This window comes from Papio anubis, chromosome 18, assembly GCF_008728515.1.
Source record: "Papio anubis isolate 15944 chromosome 18, Panubis1.0, whole genome shotgun sequence".
Classification (NCBI taxonomy): domain Eukaryota; kingdom Metazoa; phylum Chordata; class Mammalia; order Primates; family Cercopithecidae; genus Papio; species Papio anubis.
This window is the reverse complement of record NC_044993.1, coordinates 49,168,890-49,178,696: the sequence shown is the minus strand read 5'-3', so window position 1 is coordinate 49,178,696 and position 9,807 is coordinate 49,168,890. Positions and strand designations below refer to the sequence as shown.

General features: G+C 39.5%; 2 long non-coding RNA genes across 6 annotated transcripts in view; both read right to left on the bottom strand.

Annotated features, from left to right (window-relative positions):
• Positions 1-219: 219 nt before the first annotated feature.
• Positions 220-4,987, bottom strand: LOC110742018. Its single transcript, XR_002519183.2, has 3 exons — positions 3,763-4,987; positions 2,479-2,608; positions 220-1,734 (listed from the first exon to the last, which is right to left on the bottom strand). It is a non-coding gene; the product is annotated as an uncharacterized LOC110742018 (long non-coding RNA).
• A 193-nt stretch (positions 4,988-5,180) lies between these two features.
• The window catches only part of LOC110742019, a 93,678-nt gene continuing 89,051 nt past the window's right edge, over positions 5,181-9,807 (bottom strand). For all 5 annotated transcript variants that reach the window (XR_002519184.2, XR_002519185.2, XR_004179822.1 and 2 more), the window contains one exon: positions 5,181-8,100. This is a non-coding gene — a long non-coding RNA (uncharacterized LOC110742019). The remainder of the gene's footprint in view (positions 8,101-9,807) is intronic.

Sequence of the window (9,807 nt, the reverse complement as noted above, 5' to 3'; positions counted from 1 at the left end):
TCTAATATCCAGCATCTATAAGGAACTTAAAGAAATTTACAAGAGAAAAACAACCCCATTAAAAGTGGGCAAAGGATATGAACAGACACTTTTGAAATGAAGACATACAAGCTGCCAACAAGCATATAAAAAAAGATCAACATTATTAATCATTAGAGAAATGCAAATCAAAACCACAATGAGATATCATCTCATACCAGTCATGATGGTTCTTAAAAAGTCAAACAATAATAGGTGCTGGCAAGGCTATGGAGAAAAGGGAATGCTTCTACACTGCTAGTGGAAATGTAAATTAGTTCAGCCAGTGCGGAAAGCATTTGTGGTGATTACTCAAAGAACTTAAAACAGAACTCCATTAGCTCCAGCAATCCTACTATTGGGTATACAACCAAAGAAATATAAATCACTCTACCATAAAGCCATATGCACATTGTTCATGTATGAAAATGTATGTTCATTGCAGCATTATTCACCATAGCAAAGACATGGAATCAACCTAAATGCCAGTCAATGACAGACCAGATAAAGGAAATGCGGTACACATATGCCATGGAATACTACACAGCCATAAAAAGAAAGAGATCATATCCTTTGCAGCAACGTGAATGGAGTTGAAGTCCCTTATCCTAAGCAAACTAATGCAGGAACTAAAAACCAAATAACACATGTTGTCACTTAAGAGAGTATCCCTTTCCTTTATATCCTTAAGTGGGAGGTAAACATTGAGTACACATGAATACGTACACAAAGAAAGAAACAATAGACACCAGGATAGAAGGAGGGTGAGAATTGAAAAATTGCTATCAGGTACTATGCCTATTACCTGGGTGACAAAATAATTTGTAGAACAACCAAATCCCACAACACACAATTTACCTATAAAACAAACCTGCACATGTACCCAGAAAATAAACTAAAACTTAAAAATAAATCAATAAAATGAAAATGCTAAGAATTCAGGGGTCAGACAGATTTGGATTGGACTCAAATCCTGGCTCTTAACATATGTAAGTCACCTATGGTTGTGGTAAGAATTAAGTGAAGTATGTTTCTGAATGATCTATCACAAAAATACATTATTTGTGTATGGATTTATATGTGATTGGCAGAGTATGGATTGTGAACAATGGGCTCTAGGGGTGGAGGTGACAAAGGTGCTGCAAACAAACCTAATGATTGTAGGATAAAATAAATATCATGACTTTTCTAAGCACGAAGCAAATCATTCATCCATGTATTAACTCTTGCTATTTATTGAAACAAATACCTAGCTGGGCACTGGTGATAGAGTAGTGACAGATAAAATTTGTGTTTCAGAGAGCTTGCAGTCTGTCCAATGTGATCTTAGGTGTGGGTAAATATGCAAATGTAAATGCTTTAGTGGGAACATTAGAGAAGAGGAGCAGAAATGGGGGAATCAACATCTATGTTCACAATCCGTACCTAGATATATGGCCTTGTCCAAGGTGCATAGCCACTTCTTGTCTTAATTCTTCCATCTTTAACCAATGATCCCAAACTTACAGGGATGTTGTAAGGACTGAATAAAATAGTACATATAAATTGACCATCACAGTGCTGGAAAATAGGTTATTGGTAAAATCCTCCTTACTTTTGACTTTCTCCCCTTAAATTAGTATCCCGTGTCCTCACTCCAATGTGAGTCAGGCTGGAATGGCTAGAGGAGAAGCGTTTTCCCAAGTCTGCAACCATTTTCTTCTCATGCTTTACCCTCTGAGAATAAATAAGATTCCGTCAGCTACTGAAACGTACTAACTGATAGGTGCTTCCTAATGGGCTCTGTACTCTCGGGGATGCAGAAAGCCTTTGAGTCTGGGACTTGGAAAACGCTGAGTGGTGGTAAGGTGCCTGGACAGCACTTACTATGAGTGAGGTCTCAGCAGGTCATTACCAGCTAAATCTAAAGATCTCCAAGATCAAGCCTGTGATGTCTCTTGTTTAGTGTCCACTTTGATTTATTAATTATAAAATGTAATGGCAGAACCCTGCAGTAATTTACTAAGAATTGTAGTGAAAGTCTGATTTTATAGTGACCATTTTCCCTCTTATTGTGACAGCACCTTGGTCTAATTTTGGGAAACCACTACCCATTCTTCCATCCTATGGTTTTAGTGGGGATGACTGCAACCCCAGCCACGGGGCTGGTGAACTGAGACCTTGCAAACCAGAGTGTTAGATCTACGGGGAAGTACTGATAGGTGGTGACTGAATAGACATTCACTTCTTGACTTTCATTGCTCTTATTATCAAATAGAAGGATTATCTTAATTAGAATGTCCTGGAGTTTCCAGGGTCTACCCTGTGAAGAGAAAGTTATCTGGGGTTTTATGCAAAAATCTCTCAATATTTTTAACATTTGCAGTTACTTCGGTCTTTAAAAAAAAAAACACTAGAGGGTGCTTACAAACAAGTGGGGTCAGAGGGGTGAGGCAGGGATGCTTCTAGACTAGCCCTCACCTGAAGTCTTCATCCATAGTTGTCTGAGCGGGACATACAGAGAGAACTGCCAAACATTTGGATCCATCCATCCTCAAAGGTTGAAGCATCTGCCCAAGTCTGCATCCATGTCCTTCTCATGGTTTACCCTCTAAGAGTGAATGAGATAGCCTCTGCTACTGAACACTGCTAACCAATAGGTGCATCTTAATAGGATGATGATTTTCTTTCCACTCATTCGACAAGAAAAACAGCAGCGTTTACAACTTCAAATCGGATTTGAATCCTCTCTCAGCTGCTTACTAAAGCTGTGTAATGGTGATAATAATGGCCTCTACTTCTCAGGGATGTTTCATAAGAAGTTTAGGTGAGATACTTGGCCCTAAGGACCCCCCGACAGTAGTCTCCTTCACTACTACAGAAAGAAGCCATCTAGCATCTGCATCCACCATCCGTAACCAGCATCTGCAACCACCATCCACATCCAGCATCCGCATCCAGCATCCAGCATCCAGCATCCAGCATTCTGCATCCAGCATACACATCCAGCATCTGCATCCAGCATCCAGCATCCAGCATCCATGCATCCAGCATCCAGCATCCAGCATATGCATCCAGCATACACATCCAGCATCTGCATCCAGCATCCAGCATCCAGCATCCAGCATCCAGCATCCAGCATCTGCATCCAGCATACACATCCAGCATCTGCATCCAGCATCCGCATCCAGCATCCTGCATCCAGCATTCCACATCTCTAGCATCTGCATCTAGCATCCGCATCCAGCATCCTGCATATGCATCCAGCACCCAGCATCCAGCATCCGCATCCAGCATCCAGCATCTGCATCCAGCATGGAACCTTTCTTGGAAAAAAAAAAAAAAAAGAGCTGAACTTGTCCTGTTCTTAGGGTCACTGGGGTTTAGATTGTGTTGATTTTCCCCTTCCTGTCTTTGTTTTTCTTTTGTATCTCTGTAAGAACACTATTTCCTCTCCCTTCTCTTTTTTTGTCCTCTCAATTTTTATGGTGGTCCTTTGCTTCCCCTTTGTCTTCCCTCCTTCCCCCTCCCACCTTGCTTTCCACGTTCCTTCTTTCCACAGCTCACCCTTTCTTTCTTGCCATTCCTACATCTGTAAAATGAGAAAAACTATAACTATATTATCTTGACTGTTTGAAGGCTTAAAGAAACACATTTAACACTCCCAAAGTTCAGATACTGTAGGCTCTTAATAAGTGCAAGATGTTCTTGCTTGTCCTGCTTCTCTGAATCTGTCTTCTTCTTTTCCCTCTCCTGTTTCCTTACTTAGATCCTTGGCATCTTGTTCTGCTTTCCACCCCCATCTTTTGCTGTCAGGTTAGCATCAGCACCTTCTTCACCCCCACAGCTCAGGGAAGCAGCGCCCTTCATTCACACCAATAACAGCCTCTCCTCAGCTCTGTATAGTTCCTTCATTTGATAGGCACAATGGTAACTTGTTAAGATGATTCACTACATATCACAAGAGAAAAGAGTCACATTTCATGAACTTCAGAAGTTTCCTCAATAAAGACATATTTGCTCTATGTACATTTTAATTATCTTTGTCAGAGGATTATTTTAAGTGCCAGAAGCAGAACTGCTTGGAAGCCACCAGATAGAATTTGGCTTACACTTAAAGTTCTCTCCAAGGTGCTGAAACTTGAGGCCACCAGGTGTCTTCACTTAATTCCCTTTGATAGCGTGGACAGGAGAGACCCTTTCAGACATGCTTGATAGACACTGTTACAACAGCATCTTGCTTTGAAATTTCTGAATTGTGTTACTTCAAGTTTATACTTCACTCCTATAATGTCATTTCCTGGCTTAGAAACCTTTCGTGATAATTTTCCAGTGCATCTAGCTCTTACAGCTCTGTTCTTGTAACAGCTTAAAGTTCTGGCAAACAGCATGGCTTCTGGGGTCATCCTCTCCCCATGACTAACTGGCTGTGTGACCTTGGAAAAATTACTTAACCTCTGTATGTCTCTGAAAAATGAGAAGAAATGAGAATAATAACATGCCTACTCCATAGGTTTTAAAAGGGTTAAATAAATTAATGTATGTAAAGAGCTTTTTGTAAGGATTTTGTAAGGGTTAAATGAACTAATGTATGTAAAATACATAGAAAAATGCCTGTCATATATTAAGTGCTATGTAAGAGTTCATCAGTGAAACCTTTTGAGAACAAATCATATGGAACCAACTTATATCTTCACTTTAGATAAGATAGCATAGTGGAATTAATTCTGAACTCAATAATAATAGCTTCCACGAACACCCTCACTATGTGCCAGACATTGTACTATATTGTACTAGATATGTAAGAGAGATATATATACACATACATATATATATATATAGAGAGAGAGAGAGAGAGAAATACAGATACAGATACAAATATAGATAGAGATATATCCCACACAACCTCCTTATGAGGTAGGTATAATTATTATCCTCATGTTTCAGGTGAGGAAATACGACTCTGAAAGCTTAATTTTTTTTTTTTTTTTTTTTTGAAACGGGGTCTGGCTCTGTCACCCAGGCTGGAGTACAGTGGCACGATCTTGGCTCACTGCAACCTCCACCTCCCAGCTTCAAGTGATCCTCCTGCCTCAGCCTCCTGAGTAGCTGGGATTACAGGCATGTGCCACTACACCTGGCTGATTTTGTATTTTAAGTAGAGATGGGGTTTCTCCATGTTGGTCAGGTTGGTCTCGAACTCCCGACCTCAGGTGATTTGCCCACCTCAGCCTCCCAAAGTGCTGGGATTACAGATGTGAGCCACCATACCTGGCCCCAATTCTTGACTGTTTTAAGCTCTAAATACTGTATTCAGAAGGTTGATTTTAGGTACAAGTGAAAAAATCTAAAATTGTTTTATGCAAAGAAGTGGAGAATTTCTTCCTCAGCTAACTGGAAAGTCCAAAGGGGGAACTTCTAGCTTCAGGCACAGTTGAAGCAAGTGATTAAGTGATACCGCATGGACTCTGTTTCTATCTCTTGGCCTTCTGTCATTCTCTTTTGGTCTCGTACAAAAACAGGCTCTCACCATATGATGGCAAAATAAGACAACCCATGCTTACGATCGTCCTTTTTAAGTTTTTATAATCTGATATATGTTCGTCTTCATTTATAAGGTTTTACAGAGATGTTTTTCTATGCAGTTATTTTACTTGCAGGTGAGCACATTTTATTCTTAAGATATCTATTAAATTCATTAATTTTATAATAATGTTGTTTTGGTTCTTAATTTATTCTCCAAAATCTGCAACACCTGTTTCATCCCATTCCATTGTTCTATTGACTCAACTTTGTGTCTAATATTACTGAACTTTCATTCTAATTAGTATTGTTTTCTATAGCTTGAGGTACTCTTCATGCATTTCTGTAAGCTATGTTTTCTTTCCAACAGGTTTCTTCATTATCTTGTGAGCTATGTGACATGGTTCTCTATATCTTGCCTTTTCGTTGCATTAGTAGATTTTCAGGTTGCAAGGCTTCTATAAGCTTCTTATTAATACTAACTCTTTTCACACCTTTTATTTGAAGTCAAAAATATATACGTGTGGGTGTATTTGTTTGGTTCTTATTTGGTCTTTATTTGGAAACTGTTCATCTTTCTGATGAGTGAGAACTTGAGTCTAGGTTGCTTACATATCCTTTTCCATATACAGAATGGGAGATGTGAGATAGGACAGGGAGAAAACGTAGTTGTGGAAGTTCTTGGTTTATCTAGGTTTTGTCTTTATCTCTTCCCCTCCCCACCCCTCTCAAGTTAAATTCCCAAGATCTAATTTATTTGATCTTTATTTATTTGAAGGTGTGTTTTAATTTTCTCCCTTTATTTGAAGGTGTGTTGTAATGACTTGAGAAAGTTAATTTACATGTTGAATTTTATGCCTAATTAGGTCTAGGGGCTTCAAAAAGGCAGGTAGAACTTGGTGGTTCCACCCTGCCTCAATAAAAATTTTTTTTTTTCATAAGTAGGCAAGATTGAAGGCTGTTCTGTGACTTCCAAGGGGCAACACCTTGGGCCACATCTCAGAGTGGGAAGTACTGATAAGTATTTTACTGTCTTGCCTCCTTACCCTGCCCCCATGCCCAGCACTGTGCCAGTGAATACAGCCAGGGTTTGAAGCTCTGCGGCACTTTGATAGAGTATTCTGTTCCTTTTCTTTACCCTCATCTTAAAGTTTAGACCACTAAGTTGAATCCCTTTCATTATACGGTTGTTGCTAGCAATGGTGTTTACAATTCCTTATTAATTTCATGAGTCGTGGGCAAATGTAGATCTGTGATTCAACTTGAGCGTGTTACCTTTACCCAGAAACACCATTAACTCCCTTATCAAAAAGAAAACTGATGTTCTGAGAGCCTGTATTTCTCTAAAATATCCAGTAATCAGGTAGCAAAGATAAAACAGAATGAGTTCTTTTAATTCCAGTTCTAACAAGCTTCTCCTCTTGCCTACACTCTTCCAGTGAATATTTTCCACCTCTACGAGAAACTGAGAAAATGGGTTTAAGTCACAGGATAAAGAAGACAGTCTGAATAACTGACGAAGTGACTTAACAATGCATTTAAGCATCCATTCATTCAAAAATATGTTGTTACATTGAGGTCTACTACAAACTAAACACACTGTTGTATGTTAGGACATAAGTGGAAAAGGGAGAAAGAGAAATGAGGCCCTCGTTCTTATAGGAATTCTGGTCTAACAGGGAAGACAGACAAAAGGTAAACACATAAAAAGAGCACACTTCAATGACCGTACATTCTACGAAGACAGCAAGCAAGTGATGTGATGGAGTCTGAAGTTGACAGGGAACAAGGATGTTACTTTACATGATGTAGACAGGGAAGGTCTTTAGGGGGATTGGTGACATTTTGAGATCTGACAGATGAGAGAGGGTCCATCTCGGGAAAGTGGAAGGGAGAAATGATCCAGGAGGAAGCAGCAGCATTTTCGCAGTCCTGAGTTGGAAAAGGCTTTGGAGAAGCAGAAGATGTAAACACAAGCCAAGGTGGTTGAAATGCAGAGACAAAAAATCGGGCAGATGGTAACAGATGATGTCATAGCAGTGGAAGACAGACAGATCCGGTAAGACCAACCTACCGTGGCAAAGGGCTTGACCAACTGTCAGGCAGGCGAATGACTTCTTGAAGAAGAGAGGATTTTAAAAGGGGAAATTTTAGATGCTGGAGGTAGTCGCATGGGTGCTAAATGACTGTTACATTCTATCTCAGAGGTGGCAACTTTGCAGTACTAAGTGAAAGGAGCTTGGTGTATTTATGTGTTGTAAAAAGCTCAGAGATGAAAGGCACTAGAGAAAGCAAGCCTATGGCTATTCTTACATTTCAAGATGCCCGCCCAGGACCGTAATAGATTCCTCTGGCATTTTCTGCTTTCTGTCTGAACATAGGGTAAGAATCTTTTTTTCATTTCCCCAGTTACATCTCACTTGCCTGTGTCTTCCCACTTTGCAGGATGGATGTAAAGGTTAATTCCACATCTGTAACTTCAGGAAAGGTTTTCTTCCAGGCTGCCAAGTTCTTTGACGATTTGTCTTGGCTGCTGTGCAATGGTATGTCACTTCTTTCCACTCACCCTTTGAAAACAGCCTATTTAAAGAAAGATGATTTGGGGTTAGAGTCAATAAAATCAGGTGGTAAGCCATTCTTCAGTATGTTTGGTCCTCAGAAGGTGGGCTGGGTGGCCAGAGAGCCATTTTTTACTGACAACTGTCTCCTTGTCAGCAGTGCAAGCCTGGGAAATGCTCTGTGGCTGTGCATGAAAAAGGCTCCAAGTGACTTAAAGGTATGCCCAAATGAAAGTCAAATCTGGACCATAAAAGCTTCTTAAATTACTCTTCTGGGAACTCTCCTGGGAGGCTCTCCTGGAGAAAATGCAGGCTCCATCCAACATGAGCTCTGTCTCTTTAAGCAAGTAAATCCGCATTTTGAGACTCAATTTTCTCATCTCTAAGTTGGGACAAATATTTCTACCATTCAATATTCTTTGGAAACTTAAATAAGATATATAAAGTGACTGGCAGAGCACCAGTACATCTTTGTGGCCTCCTCCATTCCTCCTGTCACTTCACCTTCATTCTCTTTTTTTTCCTGTCCTCTTTAGCAGCCATTTTTATCTGGTGTTAGGGTCTCATCAACAAGTTTGGTGTCAGTGTTAGAGCACAATGTCTGAAGCCAGACCACGTGGGTTCGAAGCCTGGTTCTGCCATTTTACTTACTACGCAATCTTGAGAAAGTCACTTAACCTCTTTGTATTTCTGTTTTCCCATCAAGTGGTGACAACAAGAGAATGTGTCTCACAGGGTTGGGATGATTAAATCAGTCAAAATATAAAGTGTTTAGGATAATGCCTGGCATGTGGTATGTGCTTTATAAGTGTCCATAGTATTGTTATTGCTATTGTGTTATGATGATGATGATTCTATTTTCTCTGCTTCTGTAGTTCATCTTGTTGGAAGTCAGTTACCACCAGAGAGGTACTTGTCAAGCAGTTCATCACAGAGTACAGAGCGAAGTTGCTGGCACCTGGGGGGTTGGGGTGGGGGTAGTTGTCTCATGGACCCTTGATTCATGCCCTTGTCCACAGCTTAGATTTTGAGGTAAGAACAATAACTTCATATTGGCTAGATTTTGGCGGAAGAGTTGACTGCATATAAATATATTTGTTCATAGCCTCATTTTTAAAAATGAAACTATCCCACATAAGAAAAGTGAGCAAAATATATGATATATTAAGGTAGTGTGCTACACATCTATAGAAGGAATAGCTTGAAACATTTTTTCGATAATATGAAATGCATTATTATCTCAAAATTAAAATGCGCTGCAGAATAATATCAATACAAAAACACACACAGATATTGATAATAGGCAGGAGGAAAAATGTACTGGAATATTAACAGTAGCTACTTCTCTCTAAGAGCTGTATGCACTGAAGGTTCCCTAAATGCCCAAAGGCTGAACCCACATCCTCAAGCAGTAAGAAAGCATAGCCTGAAGTGCCCTACCAAGTGAAGAAATGTCTTTGAAGTTCCATATTTTAACTTGAAAATTTATGTGAATTTTATTTTCTGCTCAAGAGTATGCCATTTTTTGAATATAAAATTATTTTTAAAATTATTGATCAGACAAAAAGTGGAAGCCAAAGAAAGCTAGTTTTCTATCTATTCTTAGGTCGTGACATATCATAAGAATTAATCTATTAATGCTGGAATAACTGAGCTGCCTGCAACAGCAGTAACTCCACATATCATATTCCATATGTAGTCCCATTTTCTTTTATGTGTTGTTTTTGCA